Raw genomic sequence first — 19,802 nt, 5'->3', positions numbered from 1 at the left:
ACAATAAAAACAAGGGCCTCTATAGCCTTGCACAAGTCACACCATCGGAAAGAAGAACTATTGCACAATCAAAACTACCTGTGATAAGCACCTGTAAAGATTTATGAAGAACCCTTATAGCATGAAGCAAACTTGGAACTAGGAGAAACTAAGGAAATTAGGACATAGCTTGTCTTGATTTGATGTCCTTAGAGTATCCATAGGCTAAAAACAAATAAAATGTGAAAGAGATATGGCCATTCGAAGTTGGGGATGTACTCTCTTATGCTAAAAAATGAGCTCTCTGGAAAGTTTGGAGGTGTTGCATAGAATTGCAGCTATCAAAATGGGGGCTTTTTCTCTCTTTTATCGAAAGAGATATTTTTTCTCTCCTCAGCCAACAAGGCTCTCTTTGAAGGCTCCATTTAATTGGTTAATTTTTTGCCTCATTTGGGTAGGAAATGGGGAGTCGATTACTTTTGGCCCAAGGGAAGGGGTGGGGTTTGTGTCCACGGGACCAAAAAGGAAGGCTAGGTGCCTGGGTAGCTATTGAGAACTCAAAAAATGCACCATCCACTCCCCCAAGTGTCCACGAGCCCCCATAGCCAAGCTCCTCCCAATATCCCTTTTCCTTTGATACACCCCAAATGGGCTCCCAAATTGCCATATATACCCCCAATTTCCTCCTTACCCCTTCCAATGTGGGATAATCTGAGTGCCACATGGCATCTTCCTCCCACACTTCTCTAGCTTCTTCCTTTCCCCACAAAAAATTTTCAGTTCAACCTCCTCTCGAGACCAACTTCTCGGAGCATGGTGCACCGCTTCGGGCACCAAATGTGATGTTGTAAAAGCACGGCTCATAGCCCATCACTTTGGCTATTTTTCAAAAATTTCAAATCTTAGCCTTTCTAGTTTAAATCATCAAGTTGGCCCAGTTGCCTTTGTCGCATGCACGTTGTCAAAGAGTTGGCGGTCTTGCCAGGAAGGCGCCGGGCCTCTAGTTGTGAGGGTTTGTGGGGAGATTGTGAAGCTTTTCACTTAAGCGAGCTTAGTGTTTGTAGCAAATACATTGTGTGTAGCCATTGGGATTTTACACGCAGGCACACACATACGCACACGTGAAACCCTCAAAACAAGACAAAGATAAAAACATCAAGGCTTTGATCGTATCTAATTAAAGGTAAGATGAAAGGGTTCACTGATGCATTTATAACAACAAGTCGTTGTGCTCCAAATAGACTGCGAATGGTTCTTTGAAACTGTAACTTAGTGCTTACAAAGATGTAGATATTTTGCCTAGCGATAGGAATGAGCCGTGTATACAAGTCTTCTTGGTTCATAGTAATATTAAGAAAGCAAGACACAACCCCTACAGGAGAATAAATATGTGCACATCGAAAGAATTAGAGTAGTCTAGTAGTGGCAAAATAAGAGGATGTGGAGAAAGAAGAATTTCTTGCAGTATTTCCGGCCCAAAGAGAAACACAATTCTTTGTTGGAAGTGGAGTTTACGGCTAATACAAACGTTAATTTTAATATGTTGCACAAAGTGAAAGGGTTGAAAAGTTACACCATTGGGGTTATTCATCTAAGAAATCTCAGAAAGATGTCAAAACAATGGAGGAAAGAGATAAGAGAGACAACCAACACACAAAGACCCACACAGGCTTAATCCAAAGAAGTGAAGCACACCTCAAGACTTGTGGTATTGTAGCCAACTTGATGAAGTAGATGATGTGTGGTAGTCCCAAACACCGTTTGCAAGCCACCAACAATGCGTCTTTATTGATGAAAGAAGGTTACATAGAGTGTATGAATATTACAAGTGAAGAGATAGAAGATTTGAGGCATGAAGTAGCAAGCTCAAGATGTGTTGGGCTGAGATTGAGAGAGAGTTTTCCTCACAGAGATGGCTAGGAGGTTGGGTGATGGCTTGATAGAGTTGTTTGATTATGGGGATTGCTTGAGCGCTTGGTTGCTTGATGGTTTGCTTCATGCCCAAGTGAGGAGCAAGAGGCTCTATTTATAGGTGAGGTTGCCTCTTGAAGAAGATATTTGCTTAGAAATATTTAAGGGATTTGTGTGACAAGTGTCTCCCTTCTCAAAAATATCTTGAAAGTATCTTCAAAGTTTCTAGATCTTTCTCATCAAGAAATATCTAGAGGTTCTCCTAGATCTTTCTCTTCAAGAAATATCTAGAGGTTCTTCTAGATCTTTGTCTTTAAGAATTATCTAGAGGTTCTTCTAGATTTTTCTCCAAATATCTTCTCCTTGCCGCCATAAGCCTCCAAGAGTAGCTTTATAAAAAATTGAGAGGGAGCTTGGCATAAATCATGGATGACATCAAACAAACTCGTAACCACTTTTCTAAGGGATTATTCTAGGTCCATAATCACTCCAAAGTGCACCTACTATGTGTAGAATGACACCTCATGGGGTATACTATGACTAAGGCCACTTTTGGCCATGCTATACATGTCATATGCCACCTAGGATGCCTAGTAGATAGGAGGTAAGTTTTATAGGCTCATTTCATCATGGATCCAAGAAGACATTCACAAAGAAGCTCGGGATCGAAGCCCATTCCCAACAAGAGTGACACATCAGACTTCGACTAGCTTTTTGCATGCTAAATAGAAAATGCATATACTTATGCATGCTTAAGGTATACACATAAAATCCATAATATTGTAGGGCCTAGCTTCCGTTCCCACCATGCACGTGCCACGGCACGACAACGTGCAACCACTTTCTAAGTCAAGAACGCCCATTTTGGATGCACATAACTCATGATGTACAAGTCCGATTCACAAGCTATAAAGCAGGGCTAAAAATACTTATTGAAAACCATATTCTGGAGACTCAACCAACCCAACTCCACTAAACAATCCTAATAAAGCCAAACCTTTGTACACAAATTTTTACATGGTCATTCCCAAGACTCGAAGTAATATGTACATATATATACATGAGGCTAGCTAGCAAGCTTCCTAGCATGATTTACTGGCTTTATGTTCATCCAAAAAATGCGTGACAATGTGGTGGAAAATTAGTTTCCAACCCGGCTCCAAAACGTAGAAAAATTACACTTTCTCTTTTTGCATGATTCAATTCTCTCTCACAAAGTTGTGGTTTTCTACTTGAGCTACTTGGGTGGTGAGCCAATAGGTGTGTTGTAGAGAAACGAGGGGGAAATCAAGGCATGTGGTAGATGGGAGTCGGGAGGTGAAGAAGTGGATGAAGGAGGTGAATCTTGATTGTCAATTGAACCACCTAGATAGATTAAGGTCATAGGGCACCAGTAGAGAAAGAGAGAGAGAGAGAGAGAGAGAGAGAGAGAGAGAGAGAGAGAGATGAGATCATTGCTTAGATAGCCAAAGGCCAAGAGGGATCAAACAAGTTTAGTTTATGGAAATAGACAAGCATTTGAGGGTTGAGAATGATTAGAAGTATCGAGATGGATCAATGAATGGAATAATATAGATGTTTTCAGCCATAATACAAACACCATCATGTTGCACCAACAATGAAATGGAGGCTTCACCATGGCTAGCAAGAGTGCCACTAGACAATCAAGAGATTTGGAAAATGATGTAGCTCAAAATGCACACACGATTGGTCACTTTATGGGAATTTTTATGCACGGGATCTTCTTTTTCTCCTTCATTTTGTTTACATGGGTAAAAAAATCATACTAAGAATAGTGGTGGCTAGCACTGCAACATGCCTTTATGATTGGTGTTTCCTAGATCAGCGAATCTACATTGATAGATGTGCTACCTAAATCGGCAGATATGCACTAATGCTATCTAAATCGATGGATTTGCATTTATTTTGTTTAAAATAATAAATCTATGATTTGTCGGTGTGCTGTCTAGTCTAGCAAATCTGTATGGGTAATTGATGTTGCCAAAACCGAGGAATTTACACCAAGATGAGCATTTTTCACACTGCCTAAATCAGCGAATCTGTGTTCTTGTGACCAATGGACTAGATGAGACATAAAATTTACAAAACACTTACTTAGTACCAAATTGGAGTATGTTCGAGTAGCCAAAATACTTACAAATTTTTGTTCACTATCTCAGAGCACCAAAGCACCTTGGCTCATTTGAGTAGCTACAGAGCTTAATGCAAATTATCTCAATTGAAATCCCTCTCAATATAGTTGGAAGCCATGACCTTAGTAGTGTTTGAGTATTAATCTTAGATGACAATGGAGAGAAAGGAATTATGAAAAGAGGAGTGGCGTATTTGATGTACATACCTGAAGGATATTTTGCATCTAAAAATGTACGTACCTCTATGTGTGTGGCGAGCGCGAGGATCTTGTAGTATTTTAACTCATGTGTTTAGCAATGTATCTCTGATACTACATGAAATCCTATTCTTGTAAACACCATTTTCTACCATCATTTGTTTCTGAGTACATACTTAAAATTAGAAGGTCAACATTCCAATTTATCTTCAAAAGTAAGGAGAATGAATGCACGAGTGAAATGTACTGCCTCATAAGTAGAGTATGTACATCATCCCTACAACCTTCTAGGTAAGTAAAGAGAGAAGTTTTGATGCGTTGTTAGAATATGCAGCCCATGTGCCAGATGAGAGTTTCGAAGTTCCACAAAATTGCAATATTGTAGGGTGAGGAGAGATTGCTCAATAATCAACCGTACTATCTACTTAAAATGGAAAAAAATATTCAACAGTTTAGATATATGGCAGTACCAACAAATGTTTGCAAAACACTGAATACAACATTTAGATGAAAATATCCCAATGACTAACAAAATTGTAACTTAAAATTGTGGATAAAGTACCAATATACGTGTGATAACAGAAAGAAAACATGGCCCATCTATGAAATTGAGGAAGGATAAATAGATGATTAGAGTTGAGATGAAAGGTAGATGATGGCTAGATGTATGCACACCATAGATGGGTCCATATTGACAAGCTGCACTCACTCCGAATTGTAGAATTTTACCTGGTCTAAGACTAAGCAGAAAAATAATATCAAATTACAACACCAACATTACTTACTACATGTCTCGGTCGAAATCAAAAAGGTGTAGTTTTTGACAAATTTGCCTGAGGTATCTTGCAGTATTTATGAGGAGCTATACAAATTAGAATCTTACAAAGTGTATTCCAAAGTCTAGCACTTATTAAAGAACTTCTAGATCAGTTAAATCTTGATGGATGGTTATGAGGTTGAGGAGTATAAGAGGAAGATGCAATTAAATTTTAGTATTTTGTGGACAATGTAGTTTGGGAACGTCCTCCATGCTTCTTAAGTGTGAAGGTTCAGCTTGAATAAACTGAAAATTCCTATGCATCCATTAGTTGTTCAAGGGATGCAGTAATGTGCATGAGGTATTTGATATGATCCTAAATCTCAATATTAGACAAAATAGTGAATCTCTAATCGTTTGCATGGTAATATGGATGGCCATTACCAGAGTCTAGCTTGCAATACTACTTATGTAGAAAATGGATTGTGATACATTTGCATTTTATGGTTTGTGGAGAATTACCAAAATAACAGAACCTTGAATATAGTGAAGTTACAAAGATCACATAACATATGTTTGAAAACTTAAGGATATAAGATGCAGATGAAGGTGAAATCAATAAATCAACTAAGAAAACTACCGCAAGAGATCTACAAGATGTATAGAGAAATTTTTAAACGTCAACAAGTAATTAAGAAGAGAATAAGAAAAAATCAACAACACTAGGGCCTCATGGGACAATTCCCTTAAACAACTTCAAATAGTTTTTTTTTCTCATCAAGCAGTCCTTAGTGTTCCAAGTTGCAATTACATCTAGCCTTGAGAGCCCTTAGGAAACTGCATAAGTGAAAGAGCATTGTAAGCAACATAAGACGCTGCTAGGGCCATAAATTACAAGCACTAGTGACCATTGATGCTGCAGCAGTTTGTAGGCGTACACAGAGAACTAGATTCAACCATATTCAATGAAGGATAAATTGGAATCACAAGGGGGAGAAATGAAATGAAATGATATTGTTATATTAAACGTCTTCAAAATTCCGAAATTTACTATGAGACCAATCTGACATAATCCTTGTGGATTTAGTCCAATATCCGGTTACAAAATTAAAATGAAATATTGGAAAGGCAAAAATGTTGTCCGAGAAAGTATTACATTGGTCGATGAAAAGCTTCCTCAATGTCCGCTTCTTTAGGTATTTGGGGAGGGGGGGAAAGCTTCCTCAATGTCCGCTTCTTTAGGCAGTAGACGAGGGGGAAAGCGAGAAATGAAATGAAATGTTATATGAACCATCTTTAAACGGGGTATGGGATCTAAGTCATACAATCATTATGGATCTAATACAATGCCTGGGTACAAAAAAAAATTAAGTAAAATAAAAGCTAAAATGAACATCAACATCTAAGGATGATTGACATCTGTTGTTGTCCAAGGACGTAATGCATCGGTCAAAGAAGAACATTGTCAATATTTGCCGATGTAGGTAACTGTTCTAGGAGAGAGAGAGAGAGAGAGAGAGAGAGAGAGAGGGAGCGATGGGGAGAGACAGAGAGAGAGAGAGAGAGAGAGAGAGAGAGAGAGAGAGAGAGAGAGAGAGAGAGAGAGAGAGAGAGAGAGAGAGAGAGAGAGAGAGAGAGAGAGAGAGAGAGAGAGAGAGAGCGCAAGTGTATTATACATGATTATTGATTAATGTAAACAATCATCCTACCAAGCTTGTTGATTATAAATTTGGTTTCTTTGTATACATTTTCTCCAAGCATCTTTTCCCACAAAATATACACAAAAATCCCTATATATTGAAAGAGAGAGTTCAAATAAGTAATGTATTCATTGTAGCTCTTGTTCTCTTGGGGTATGCATGGTTCCTTAGTAGTAATTGCAATTCCAAGATAGTTTATAGTTCTCTAATACCACTACTATAAATGAAGAACATGATGGCCCTAGAAAATACCAAAGAGAACGTGTTCCGAAACATAAAACCGATAAATGTGCATACCTTGCAAATCTCATAGCACGTAATTGACAATGTACGCAAAAAGAGAGATGAGGAACAAGATAGAGCAAGAGAGCGCATGTAGATGCACCTCCTAAGGCGGAGAGCTACACTGGAGCCGTGAGAGAGAAGAGAGGAGAGGAGAGAGGAAGTACCCATACACACTGGGTACAATCTCCCCCTGTATAAGAGTGAACATTTCCCTCTTGCACATATTTACTTATAGATTTCTTGAATGCTAGAAAACAAGTACAAACTGGCCAACAGGTCATAAATGGCCAAATTTCATAAAGAGCACTTGAATAATAAAATGTACATAAAATATATATCCGTTCACATAAGCCTAGCTTGTTCAAGCCTTTTCCACCTATCAGCTACAATAAATACCAAAATATCAATTCCATTACTCTCTCTCTCTCTCTCTCTCTCTCTCTCTCTCTCTCTCTCTCTCTCTCTCTCTCTCTCTCTCTCGCCAGGAAAGCTATCAAAACCCTAACCCTATGCTTATGTGTGGGTTTGCCCTTGGGCGAGGGTGTCCATGTGGGGGGGTGTTAATACAAGAGGGTTTCTCTTATACAAACGATTCTTACTGGTCTCATCTATGCAAGAGCCACCTATTGATGGTGTTAGACAACTTGCATTGTCTAATCCCTATGGTGGTTTTTTCCAGCTCTTGTCAACCTGCATCCGAGGCATATTGTGCTTCAACTATTGATTTTGTCGACCTACTGACCCGTTTACACAAATCCTAGATAAAGGCTAGTTTTATTTGTTCAAATAAAAAAGTAAGCCTTCAATCCCACCACACTCCTAGTTTGAGAGAGTTGCCAGCTTAGAAATTTTGAGAAGGTGCCACTAGCCGCATCAATGGCAGTGATGTGATTGTTTGGCACTCCCATTGCACGCAATATCTTTCTTTTTGTGGTAGCAGCACCAAGGAAGGACCCTGCCACCCGTTAAGAAGTCACGATCATAGCCCTCGAGGCTCATATTCAAGAACTCATTGGGGAAAATGAAAAACTCAATGAACATTTACGCAAGCTCGAAGACGCAAAGGAAGTAGAGAGCCAAGCTCTACTTGCAAAAGCATAGGAGTTTCAAATCTCACTCACCAAGACTTTCATGGCGGCGGAACTACAAAAACAATCACATGTAGTGACGGCAGAAAAGCCAACCCCGAACCCCGACGGCCTCTAAAACACCGGGGACCGAATGGCGCGCCTCGAGCCTGTCATGGTAAAGCAAACAGGGGGGGCACCACCTAGCTTCAGCGGCTAGGACGCAAACAACACACCACCATAACAAAGTTTTCATCCAAGAGAGATGGATGCTTGGGAGTAATGATGAAAAGGAAAGGGAATGAGATCAAGTGAGAGAGAGAGAGAGAGAGTGAGGGAGGGGGTATAGCGGCTTAGTACTTAGGCATCACAAAAGGATGGCGAATCCGCACACCCTTCACATATACACAAGCTCACTCCAAAACACAAGACTAGGTGGCGATTCCGCACACCTCACATGGGCAAAACATTGCAAGAAAACATACTCACAAAACCTCAAGCTTTATTTAGAGAATTAGGCGATGAAATGGGGAGCATAGGGTAGGGGAATGAGAAGGGAGAGAGTGGTAGAGCACATGGCGGATAGGTGGGAGTTGATGGCGAAGACTCGCACGAGGATTATGGCCATCATCCTTCATTTAGTTGCCCTTCATCTTCCATAGCCAAGGGTGTAGAGGTCATGCTCAAGACAAGCATGGTGATTGCGGTGATGGTGATGGTGTGGGTGTGTGTGTGTGCACTAGGCACACACAGTGCATAGTGTGTTCTTTGGTGATGTTGTCTGTTTTTGTGTGATGGTGACCCCTCTTTATATAGGGGAGGAGGGAGGGAAGAAATTCTAGAATTTAGAAATGAATAAATCATTATCTACATAGGCCATGTGACTGTGGGCCCCACTTGTCTGGCTGTGTGTATATGTGCCAGAACAGCAGTCTCATGAGAGAGAGACTAAGAGAGAGAGATGGGTTGATGAAAAAAAGTGAGAGGTGACATGGATAATAAAGTAATTACAAGAGGGGAGAGAGAGGAGTGTGTTCAGAGGTGAATCTGTGTGCAGATGTGTGTGAACACAAGAAAAATCAGGTAACCACCGGGTGGGGATGGGTCTGTGGGCACCTTTTTAAGTGAAACTGAGTGTGTGTGAGTGTGGGGGAGGTTATTTAGTTACAAGACAAGAGACATGGCGCCCTTTAGAGAGAGGGGGGGGTATTTGGGTCATGGGATATGATAGGAGAGAGAAAGGGGGGGTGGGGTATACTATTTTGGAAGATAGGGTAAGTTGCATGTGACTTAGGGTGCATTATTGCTGAGTTAGAATGCATTATTGGTGAGAGGTGGGGTAGCTTGAGGGGAGAGAGAAAGGAGAAAGGACAAGGGGAAGAGAGAGGGGTTTGACCTTTTGAGTGGAGGAGAGGAAAAGGGACACATGGCGGGGAAACAGTGAAGAAAAAGGAGGCAAGGTGGGGATGGGCTGCCCCGCAGGCATGAGGTGGCCTATTTTACCTTTCTCATATATTTACATAATCATAATTTATTTTTTTATTACTTTTTCCAATGTCTTTTATCACTCCTCTTTGGAGCACCTTCACCCATGGTGCCTGCTCACTTAGGTGACTTGCCAATATTTTCTCAAGCTATTGGTTGATCTATTGCTGAGAATATGCGTAACACACCTAATAGAGAGCCTAGAAGTAAGGTAGTACAAATAGCCAAGCCCACACAAAAATTTAGTAGAGACGGGGATGTGAGAAATCATATCAAAGTGTTTGAACAAATATGTGATTCTCTAGGAGAACACGATGACCTGCATAAGAGTAATGCTTTTAGCCTAACGTTAAGTGGGAAGGCAAGGGATTGGTATAGAACCCTAAGGGTGGAAGAAAAAACGATTTACCCTACTCTTAGGAGACTATTCTTGAAAGAATACATACGAGAGGGAGTGCTTTGGGGTGTAGCCTCTCAACTCCAAAAAGCCCAACAAGAGGAAGGAGAGTCGGTGAGAGACCTTATTAGTCGCTTAAAGCATTTGAATTCTCGTTGTAATCCAAAGAGCGCTTCAATAATAATCAATTGCTTCATAGATTCATTAGGGGATTACGACATGAGGATATCTACAATGGACTAGTCATTAGAGGTATCACCACTTGAGAAGCAGTCACCACCAATGTGATCCAATTGGAGGATAATTTAATGATTCAAGGAGAAAGAGTGTCTGTTGAGTCTAAATCCATTAGCTCACAAGCATCGGGGCAGCAACCAATGACCCTAAAGCCTATTGCTAAGGAGACAAAGATATCTGAGATGAATTTAGCAGATCTCACCAATACCATTCAAGAGAGTCGTAGAGACAATTGTGCTGCGCAAAACAATCATATGTATCCAATAAGGGAGAAACGATGGTGCTCAGTATACTATGGTCCACATAGTACCAATGAATACCCTACTTTTAGAGTGAAATTCAATGGGAATTTCAATGCCTGTGGGAGGTATGGTCATCAAGCTAAGGGTTGCATAGTATTTAAGCGCATGATGGCCAATAGACCAACCTTAGCATGTACAGACACACCTCAAGTGCCTACATTGATGCCGGCTCCACCTCTTTAACGAACATCACAACACATGGTCCCTAGGGCCCAAAATGTTGTTCAAAGAGCACCCTTACCACCTCCAATGCTAGGATCGCAACCACCACATCCGAGAATCACTTTTGTGAATCAAGTGGATTGTGAGTCATCCATTGCTTGTGTGGAAGGCTGTGAGGAAGATATAGACCCTAATGTTGCCTATGGGATGGACGCGGTTGAAGAAAGTCCACAATACTATATGGAAGACTATTTGGGACAAGTCAAACATGTCTATCAAGTAGCTACTCTTGCTGGCATGCTGCAAGAGACGAAAATATCGATTACATTGCCAAGAGACCACCTCTTCAATGCTATGAGTGTGGAGGTCCACAACGTGTGGCTGAGTGTCTTATTAGGCTACAAAAGAATGCCACACTAATGAAAAAAAATCAAGTGAATCTACAGTGCCAATACTCATGTGTAATCGATGTGGCATAGATCATTTGATTGCCCAATGTCTAAATAGTCCAAATTCACCGAAGATCATGCCATTAAACTTGATTGAGGTTACGAAGGATCCATCACAAAGTACACGTGTGGTACTAGTAAATGTACTCGCACGATCGATGCTCCAAAAACAAAATTATATTCTTGAAGAAAGAGACACAGCATCAATTTCCCAATCTCAGAAGAAGACGGAAACTCAAAGGAAGATATCGCAAAAAGCAGCGCAGTCAAACCCCAGTTCAAAAACCAACATAAGGATTGGTGACCACCCCATATATATGGACGACGCTGAAGAGGATCTTGATTCAAGTGAAACCATGGAGACCAAAATGACCACTAGCAAAGAAACCAACAAGGAAGATCTTCATGAGCCACAATGGACAGGATCCAAGAAGAAGATAGGAACTTACCCAAACCCTATAGAGGAGATCAAGCAAATCAAGCAATTAAGGATTTTGGTAGAAGATACCCAAAGGGATGTGGAGCCAGCACCTAGGCAGATCCAGATTACAGACACAGTGTTCCCTACGCAACAACAAGCTCACCAAGTCCATAGACCCTTAGCCATACCTAGTGTTATCCAAGAAGAAAGTGATTTAAATTCATGGGAAAGTGGACGTACTCACTTCTTGATGGAAATAATGTTTTCAGAGGGACTACCTGAACCTATCGAAGAAATGGACATCCCATTTTCCCCACATCAAGGGACAAAAGCCCAAAAGGTGCCGTTAAATATTTCCAAATTGATGGACTTCATGGCTTTAGAGATTAGAACCACCATCATGTCCAAACTCTGAGCTATTCTTAGCTCTTCAAGCTTTTCTCAATGGAGAACTAAAGGTCGGGCTACCACAATTTGCACAGATGGATGGAGTTTAGGAGATTCCAATAGAGGAGTAACACTTAGATCCACAACCCAACCTAGATGAGAACCTTGTTGTAGAAAAACCTGTTAACAAGTTGGGACAATACTTTGAGGGAGATGAATCCAATGCAACCATACCAATCACTAACAAGGGATTGACTATGAAGGGAATCCTTGATGGTGGCATTGTGGTTAGCATTGTGACTAAAAATTGCTGGGAAACTATGGGAAAACCTCACCTTGCGACGAAAACCATAGTAGTAAAGATGGCCAATGGGTCTATTGTTAAACCTATTGGGATGCTAGAAGATCTCAAGATCAAGGCCTTTGGACATAACCTAAGAACTACCATCATTGTTATGGATTTCTCCAAGCACACTATGGCATCTAAGATGATCTTAGGACATCCTTTCATGAGGTGCATGACTGGTCTAAAACCCATGTCTACTTGTAGTTCCAAGATTATGTCATTTGAGTGGATCTTGTAACTAGTTGAGCACATCCTCTAGGAAACAGGTTTATAATTGATCATAGATCTGACACCACAGTTCACTCAGCCCCATTGGAGTATTGTTACTCGTGTAAAGCAGACACTGATGTTGGGGAAGATTCTCCTTATATGGATGTACTACCTGGGATGACTGAGTCGAACAATGTGGATTGGGTCCACTTGGAAGCAATCATAGACACTTTGGGAAATAGGGTGAAGACGTGTGTAACACCTGATGGGGATGAAATTCCACCACTCATACCCTTAAATATTCTAGAATCAATGCATATAGCTTTTGATGCCCTACAAGATGAAGGTCTGACTGGCATTGGAACCGGTAGCATCTCACAAGACTATAGCCCACACGATTAATTGGGGTCAGAATCATCAATTGAAATTGAATCTAAGGGAAAAGAATCTGAGTTAAATCTTAGTGCAAATGTCGGAAAAAACCATTCAGGGCCCAGTGGTACCCTAAATGACAATCTATCCAAGGGAGCAGAAGACACAAGGAGTGATTCATCTAGTCATTCTTCACTAGGGATCGGCCGTAATAAAATATTAGACAAGAAGAGTAAGAAATATAAGAGGCGATGATATCGAGTAAATGTGCGTGCTAGAATAAATGAAATGATATCTACCGCATAATGACTTAATTATATAGGGGTATGTGATGCTCATCGGAAGCTGGTAGATAATTGGGGTGAATACCTTCAAAGTTTTATATGGTGTAGTCCACAACCCATTGAAATTGCACAACTAGAGGCTACAGAGAAGTCAAAGTTGAGCCTTACCATAAGGAGACAACAATATCAAGAGTTAGCTCAACAACAAAAGGAATCGGAAGTGAAATCACAGTCCACATAACAACAAGACCCCACAGACTCACACCCTGCACCTGAACATTTCAAATCCTACACCATAGAGGAACATAAGGTTGTGTATACAAAGGCTCAAAGAAAACCTATTGATGGAAGCAATGGAGTTTATGATTAAAGGAGATAGAGCTAGCAAAACTAGGAGAAGACTGCAAACCTGTTTTCATTGCTCAAGATTTGAGAGAGACTGAAGAGTGTGTACTTCAAGAACTTCTCATCAATAATCTTGGAGAAGGAGAAGGAGCTCTTGCACTTTGCACTCCACACAATGAGGGAATGTGTGTGTGTGTGTGGGAGAGTATACCCCCCTCTCATGCTTGGTCCACACCTCTCTCTCTCTTTCTCTCTCTCTCTCTCTCGTAATATTTAATTATATCATTTGGGACATGTGTCTTGTTTTTCCTCTTTGAGAAAAAGAACTTAATTATTAATTTTTATGCATCTAAATTCTCATTGAACCCCTTTAAATCCTATCCAATAGGATTCAAGCACATCATGAGGGCCACATGTGGAGAACTTTTCCATGTGTCTTTTATGCTTCTTAAGTCATTTGATTTGAATTGAACACTTCAAGCACTTAGCCAATCAAGCATGGAGACCGTTTATGCCTATTGAGAGTTTATCTTTGAATTGAACACTTCCAGAACCTTAGTCATTTTAAGCATAATAATCGCCTCAAGATTTGGGCAAGGTTCCCACAAACACTTTAAGCACTTTAGTTAGCAAGCCAATAAGCACATCATGCTTGGGTAGGGTTCCCACCTCAAGGTCATCCCTAGCTTGCCTAAGGTCAAAGGAAGTTTTAACACTAACATTTTGAGGTACTTAATGAAGATAACCCTAAGGTCTTTAAGCTCCATTAGGTAGCATTGCTCTTTAACAGACCATCTCTCATTTGGACCCCTTTAAACCTTAGCCCCGTGTTGAGACAAATCCATAAGCACATGTCTATATTCTAACCCTTGTTCACGTTTATTATCCCACATTAAATGATCAGCTTAATATGGGAAATCATTTGGGTTGGTTAGATATTATATTTTATGACCTTACCTGTCTCTTGAAATCATAGTCATCTTTCGACTATGAGAGGCAGAAGAGACAAAGTCTTAGTCATGATTCTACGTTTCTTAGTGGGTAGAGGATCCCTTTTCACCCTGAGAGATCATTCCAGAATGGATGACTAGTCCATTTGGTGCTAGGGGGACATAGTTACCGCAAGCATGTCTGCTCTTTAGTACATATCATACTCCCAAAGTAGATTGACAAATTCTACTTGGTGTTTGAGTGACGTCGTCATCAAAAACATAATTCTCAGCACGCATACTATTTAAATTTGTGCACAAAAGAGGATTAGTCCTATAATACAAAAGCATTTTTCATTTAGAAAGAATTTACATTTGCCTAACCTAGTACAACATTGTAAGCATTGACAAGGTTCATATTATTTTAAAGCTGTATTTCTTGCATCCTTCTAGCATCTTCAAAAGGATAGTTTTGAAACTTAATAAGATACCATTGAATAATCTTACCATGCCATTGTACCTTGTCTTCATGCCGAAGGATAGCTTCGGGTTGTAGCACCTCTTCTTGGTCTCTATTTTTGGAGGGTCTTCAATAATTGGTTTTCTTGGTTGATCCCCTTTGTAGGGCTAAAGTAGGCTCACATAAAAAGAATTGTGTATGAGCCAATGATTGGGCAACTTGAGTTGATAATCCATGTCATTGACTGGCTTCAAGATTTGAAAGGGACTATAGTATCTTTTTGCTAATTTAGCATAATACTTTTGATGGCCCGTAAGATTTTTGCTCGTCGTTTGCCTCGTTCAAGACTTGGGAAACTTAAGTAAGACTCAATCATTTTATTTGAACGTTAAGGCCCTTTTTTTCTTGTCATCATCAACTTTTTGCCTTTGTTCAGAGATAGATGTAGCCTCCTTAACCTTTTGAAAAGATTCTTGTAGCCCACGGCTATACTCATTAGCAGCGAAGATCTTCCCATGTACTTTAAGTAGCAATGGACTTTTAGGGCTTCTCTCTATGATCTCAAAAGATGTTTTTCCTATAGTAGTATGGACAATATTATTGTACGCATACTCTACAATGGGTAAGTACTTCTCCCATTATGATCGTTGATCTACTTCTGTAACATAAGTCTTTAGTAGATCTAGTATCGTAAGATTGGCTATCTCACTTTGGCCATCCGTTTGTGGGTGGTAGCCCGAAGAGAAATTCAATCTTATACCTAGATTTTCAAAGAGACCTTTTTCAAAATTACTAGTCATTCTAGGATCTCTATCTGACACGATGGATGTTGGTAATCCATGGTGTTTGAAAATTTGAGATATGAAGATGGTTACCATTTGGTCTACCTTAATAGTCTTTTTAAGAGGAATAAAGTGTGTTTGCTTGCTAAACCTGTTGACTATTGTTGTATTCCCATGTATAGACTTGGGAAATCAAAAGATAAAACGGCCCATGGATATACTCTCCCATGCTGAATTAGGGATTGGCATTGGCTGGAGTAATCAAGGTTTCTTCCTTCTATCGTACTTAGTCTTTTGGCATACCACACATTTTGAAACATACTCTTGTATGTCCACTTTCATGGTAGGCCAATAGAAGCACTTCTCTGTTCCTTGAAGAGTAGGATGAATGCCTCTATGCCCCACATAGGGAGGAGCATTGGATTCATACATGACTTTCTAACGAAGAGAGTCAGTAACACATAGCCTATTGCCATGGAGAAGATAACTATCCTCCAAGGTGAATGGTTCCTCTTTCTTCCCCAAAGCAAGGGCTGACATTACATATTTAAAGACAGGGTCAGTAGCATAATCATCTATCATAGAAGACAGATCATTGTGAGTTGCTATAGACACCACATTGCCTTTTGCTCGTCGGTGAAAGTGCATCTGCCACTTGATTGTGCTTACCACCAATGTGAGCAATATGAAAATAAAATTGCGAAATAAAATTATTCCACATCATTTTTTTGTCGGAAAGCTTGGTTTGCATCATGAAGTACTTGAGAATTTGGTGGTATGTTTGTAAAATGAATGGAGTCCCCAATAATAGTGCTTCCATGTGTCTAGGGCATGTAGAACAGCTTACAGCTCTTTCTCATAAATGCCCATGACCCGTTCATCCATATTGAGCCTTCGGCTCTCATATGCTATGGCATGCCCTTCTTGAAGCAAGACTGCTCCAAGGCAATCAGCACAATCATCACATTGGACCTCAAATGGCTTTGAGAGATCCAGAAGCATGAGGATTGGTTGAGAGGTAAGCTTCTCTTTGAGCTTGTCAAAAGCATTTTTCTCCTTAGTAGTCCATGAATACTTAATGTTCTTCTTTGTTAAGTCATGTAATGGCCGTGCTATGTGAGAAAATTTTGCTATGAAGCGTCTATAGTATGCACACATACTGATAAAGCTTCTTAGATCATGTAGATTCCTTGGATTAGGCCATGCCTTTATTACCTCTAAATTTTATGGATCCATACGGATACCATCTTGAGAAATAATATGACCTAGGTATTGAATCTTTTGAAGGAAAAATTCGCTTTTCTTTTGGTTTTCTTGAAAAATCACTTGGAGATGTTGCTTGTGTTCCTCCGAGGACTTGTAGTAGCTGACGATATCATCAAAGAACACTCCAGTGAACTTGCGATAGGGTCTAAATATTTTCTCCATCAAACAATTGAATGTGGCTGGTGCATTGGTCAAGCCAAAAGGCATGACTAGATATTCATAAAGACCAAACATTGTACGAAACGCGGTCTTTAGGATATCTTCAGACACTTTCCTTATTTGATGATAGCCACTTTTAAGGTCAATCCTACTGAAGTAGGTAGAGCCTTGTAGCTTATCAAACAGATCTTCTACCTGAGGCTAGGTAGAGCCTTGTAGCTTATCAAACAAATCTTCTACCTGAGGCACGGGAAATTTGTTTTTGATAGTGATATGGTTTAGTGCTTGATAATCCACACACATATGGTATGTACCATCTTTCTTTTGCCACTAAAAGGACTGGAGAACAAAAGGGAGAGGAGCTAGGCCTCACCATCCCATTTGTCTACAAATTCTTGTACTTTCTTCATGATCTCCTCTTGTTGAGCTTGGGAAACTCAATAAGGAGGCTTGTTAGGCAGTGAGCTTTCTGGTAGGAGCTCAATTTGATGGTCATCATCCCCTCATTTTGGAGGTAAGTCCATAGGGATATCATCAATGAAAACATCTTGGAATCCATTTAGAAAAGTAGACCTAAGACAAGTCTAACTCTTCTTGATTCCTACCATTTCCATTTGATAAATCATTAGCGTCATAGTGGATTCTTTGACAAAAATCATGTACACAAAAATTGAGTTTTTTTATTGACTTATCAAAAGCTGGTGAATTTACAAGTGGTATTGTACGACCAGACTCAGTAGCATGTATATACATGTTCTTTCCCCTGTAGGTGAAGTAGATTCTCCTTTTAGGGAACTTCATGTTGGCAGCCATGCGATTGAACCATGGCGCCCCTATGATAGCATCCTCATGTTGGAGAGGAGAGATGAAAAATTCTTCTTTGTTGACATAGCTTTGGACATGAAGCCTCAACTTCCCAATCAATGGAGTAACGGAGCCTTTCTGTCCCTTGAAAGTTGTGTCAACCATTACAATATCTCCCATCTCAAAAACTTTAATGCCCAACTTGGTGGCCAACTTCGTTGGTACAAAGTTGTGAGTAGATCTAGGGTCAAACAAGATGAAGGCATCATGCTCCCTTACCTTTCTCCAAGCATAGGAGAGAGAGAAGCAAGCATCCTCTTTTGGAGCTTCGATGGTGGAAGCCCTAGGAGTCTCATTCTTGCAAGCATTTCTCTTGGGGAAAGAACGATAGCCATGTCCTTGCTCCCTACACTTAAAAAACTTATGGTCCTTGCAAAACGCGTCAAGCTCTTCATGAGAAAGTTTGTTTTTACCTTTGGAAACTCCCTTCTCCTTGGACCTATTGTTGTTGTTGTTGTAGAAAGTGCCTTGGGAAGAATTTTGGGCATTGGATTTCCCCTTTGCATCCTTTTCTCTTTGTTTTCCATGGGTTTGACATTCCGTCTAGGCCCTTGTTGGAAATTGATGCGGGAAGAAACCATGGTGTGGAGGATTACTTCAATGATAGAACCAGGCCGTTGGGAATTGACATACTCGGTCATTTCTTCGGGTAATCCCACACAAAAAAAAAAATTCTGCTCTAAAAGTCTATCTTTTGGAAGTAAATAGCCTTGAGATGTAAATCCCAAAACTTGTCCACATATTTGTGAATAGACTCATATGAGAGAAGATTTAAACTGCGCCATTCGGTAAGTATTTTCTCCTTTGCATCACGTGCAAGGAATTGCTTCATGATGGAAACTTGTAGAGTTTTCCATGTCTTTGGGGCTTCACTGTTGCCACAAATGCTAGCCCATCAGTGACAAGCTGATTTCTAGAAGTGCATAGCTACATGGCTTAGCTTAGAGGGCTCCGTGAAGCCCTCCTCTTCAAAACCGCATCAAATTTTTGGATGAAGGCCAATACTTTGTCAGTGGCACCAAAGGTGCCATCATAGGTGAAAAAAAAGATACTCTTTTCTCCCTTTTTGAACTTCTTGAGATTTTGTGATCTTCTCCATGCAGAGTATGATTTGCGATGTCCTCCCCTCTTGTATTCTCTAGGAGAATAGCCATAGCTTTCGTCGAAAGAGGAGAAGGTGAAGAAGAAGGAGAAGAGGGTGACCTCTTTATTGACCTTTTTTTCCTTTGTTTCTTCTCTTTCCTTTTGGAGTGACGAGGAGAAGGACTGTGTGTTGGCAATTTCCTCATGGGAGGAGTTGGCGATCGTCTAGACTGTCGTCTTTGTGGAGCCATATCTTTAGAGGAACTTAGGGATTCATTATTTTCTTGTTCTTTGTATTCCTCCTCTCGTATGGGAGAGTATCTTCTTTTGGGGGTCTCATCAAGAGGCCTCCTAAGCTCTCTCTCCTCTAGGACAAGAAGGGAAATCCCATAAGCACGAAGTTGTTGAGTAACTTCCTCTTGCAAAGTAGGGTTACCCATAGCTTGATGCAACCTAGTAACAAGATAATTGATAAACATGGGGGCATCATCATTAGCACCTTCATGTGCAAATAAGCTATCAATGTTCATTCTACTCTCTTGGTTATTGTCAGCCATGCTAATTGTACTTATGTGTTTACTTAGTGTATTATTTGGCAATTCAAAACCTTAGTTGCTACTCATCTTAGCCTTTGAAAATAAGCACTTAAATATCTACACCCACGGTTTGAATTGGTTAATTATAGAGAGTAGTGGGGTGGGTCTAACATAGCAGAATTGACGAGGGATACCTCCTTTTGGAATTCTTATGGAGAAATAATGGTAAAGCCGTAGGCAAGTCTAAAAAGACCCCATTGTTAAGACCAAAGCTCCT

The sequence above is a fragment of the Adiantum capillus-veneris genome, chromosome 14 (assembly GCF_014529385.1).
Source record: "Adiantum capillus-veneris isolate H3 chromosome 14, ASM1452938v2, whole genome shotgun sequence".
In the NCBI taxonomy this organism is placed as follows: domain Eukaryota; kingdom Viridiplantae; phylum Streptophyta; class Polypodiopsida; order Polypodiales; family Pteridaceae; genus Adiantum; species Adiantum capillus-veneris.
The sequence above is the reverse complement of the archived record's forward strand: the minus strand, read 5'-3'. Positions refer to the sequence as shown.